The 2,667-nt window shown below is 38.6% G+C and overlaps 1 non-coding gene across 1 annotated transcript; it reads right to left on the reverse strand.

The window, feature by feature from the left end:
- Positions 1-2,108: 2,108 nt before the first annotated feature.
- On the reverse strand, positions 2,109-2,180 carry TRNAQ-CUG. The gene has a single exon. It is a non-coding gene; the product is annotated as a tRNA-Gln (tRNA).
- Positions 2,181-2,667: the final 487 nt, after the last annotated feature.

The raw sequence follows: 2,667 nt of genomic DNA on the forward strand, positions 1-2,667 counted from the left end.
ATACCACCACACGAGTTAGGCGATTCATTAGTTTATTAGTTAGGCAATTTATTAGATTTGATTTGATAAAATCAAATCCTAGTTATCATTCATAAAAATCAAATCCTAGGGCTGCTATAACAAATTACCACAAATAGGGTGCTTAAAACAACACAAATTTATATTCCTACAGTTCTGGAAGCAAGAAGTCCAAAATCAAGGTGTCAGCAGGGCCATGCTTCCCCCGAGACTCTGGGTACCATCCTTCCCATTCCCAAGACTCTAGGTAGCATCCATTACACCATCTTCGGTAGCATCTTCCCAGCTGCACTGGTGCCGTTGGTGCCGCCATCCCTTGGTGTACAGCTGCATCCCTCCAATCTCTCTTCTGTTGCCTTATGGAGTTCTCTCTTTGTGTTTTCTGTGGCCAAATTTCCCTCTTCTTATAAGGAAAGCAGTCAAATTGGATTAGGGTCCACTCTAATGACCTCATCTTAACTTCATTACATTTGCAAAGACCTTATTTCCAAATAAGGTCACATTCATAGTTCCTGGGGTTGGAATTTTGACATATACTTTTGAAGGATACAATTCAACCTGTAATAACTGGCCTTGGTGTGGTTATTATTCCCATTTTATAAATAAGTGAATTAAGACATGGAGTATCTAAGTGGCTTCTCCAAGGTCATACAGAATGTTATTGGCAGAATAGAGACAAAATATACTGTCTCCTAACTCTTAAGTCAGGCAAAGGAGCAGAGAAAATTACTAAATCAGGTAATGAATTGCCTAGAATCAGAACTTGCATCATTTAATTGTCTAGACAGCTGACTTACATAAAGTCCGAATTACTTAAACATGGGTCCCTGCTATGCTATCATTTATAAAAATCAAATCCAACTGCCTTTGGGTATAATTGTACCTTATTAGATAACTTTGATAGGGAAAAACATACTTCATTCCCAAAATATGTTTTATGGTGTCTACTTTCAGCTAACTTAGGTGCATAAATAACAGGCTATTCTTTAACTGATTCCATTCATAACCTCAAACATTCTTTGGATACTGTAAATGGTGGTGAAATAAATGTGGAATACCCTGTGGTACACAGGACAAGTTGGAACCTTTCTCTTCAGTGCATATGCCAAGAAATACTTCATTTTGGGTCATTAGATAAGGGAGACAAAATTAAAAACAGATTATTTAACTGCCAGCATAGTGTCCCAAAGAAACTGAGTCCTTTCTCTTTTCTCAAATAATTGCTGTATTTATCAACTGCATCTCCTAGTTAAACAGCAATCTTCTTTACATAAGCAACCTTCTCCATTCTGGGGTTTCATTTACAGTCACACACCATTTAACAGTAGGGATACATTCTCAGAAATGTGTCATTTCATGATTTCATTGTTGTGGAAACATTATAGAGCGTACTTACATAAACCTAGATGGCACAGCCATCTGTGCTACACACCTAGGCTATATGGTATAGCCTATGGTTCCAAGGCTACAAATCTGTACATCATAGTACAGTATGAATACTGTAGGCAACTGGAATGCAGTGGCAAATATTTGTGTATCTAAACATAGAAAAGGTACAGTAAAAATATAGTTTTATAATCTTATGGCACCACCACCACACCTGCTGTTCATCATTGGCTGAAACCTCATTATACAGCCCATCACTGCCCTTACTAATGTGTCAGTCTAGCTGTCAAAAGTGTCTGTGAGCCAGGGTACATGGCATGAATTACACCATCTCATGACCTCTCCTCTCTAACTCATGTTATTTTAAAAATAAGAATCTATAAGGAATTCCTTTGGAATCTCTGTATATGACCAACTGCCTTTGGATGAAAGAATAATTTCCGATTGTGTGGACCCCCTTTTTTTTTTTTTTTTTTGTCTGAGACAGAGAATCTCCTTCTGTCATGCAGGCTGAATTTCAGTGGCAAAGCTCATTGCAGCCTCTGCCTACCAAGTAGCTGGGATTATAGGCACCTGCCACCATGCCCCACTAATTTTTGAATTTTTGTATTTTTAGTTTTACCATGTTGGCCAGGCTGGGTTTGAGCTGCTGGGCTCAAGTGATCTGCCCACCTTGGCCTCCCACAGCACCCAGCCAATATGAAAGGTTCCACCGAGATTTGAACTCGGATCGCTGGATTCAGAGTCCAGAGTGCTAACCATTACACCATGGAACCCTCCTTCCTGATGTTATATTCTGGAAATACAGGCAGCAGAAAGGGATTCAGATGACTAATAAGACACTCATAGTAAAGATCAGTAAAGCCAATGAAAAATTCAAACTCTACGTGCATACTGATTTTGTATGTTATTGGCAAAGCTGGATTAATTGACTTTTCTTTATATCCTCTAAGTCATACTTAATTGTGATAAAAGCCTTTATATCATTCATTTATTAATTCCTTCACCAACATTCATTGAGCATCTGCTACACACCAGGCACTATTGTGACACTGGGGATACAGTGGTAAATGAGAGAAACAAACACCTGCCCTTTATCCTGGTAAGCAATTTTTATTCCAAAGAAATATCATAATGGCCAAACACAAAGATGGTGAGCTAGAAAGGTGACTTGCCTGAAAACTGTACAGCCTGGCTTTATTACTCCTATGTGCCTTCTGCTCTCTTGAGTTCAGGTAACTTGTTTACAAATAAGAGAACTGA

This window comes from Rhinopithecus roxellana, chromosome 4 (assembly GCF_007565055.1).
Source record: "Rhinopithecus roxellana isolate Shanxi Qingling chromosome 4, ASM756505v1, whole genome shotgun sequence".
Lineage (NCBI taxonomy): Eukaryota > Metazoa > Chordata > Mammalia > Primates > Cercopithecidae > Rhinopithecus > Rhinopithecus roxellana.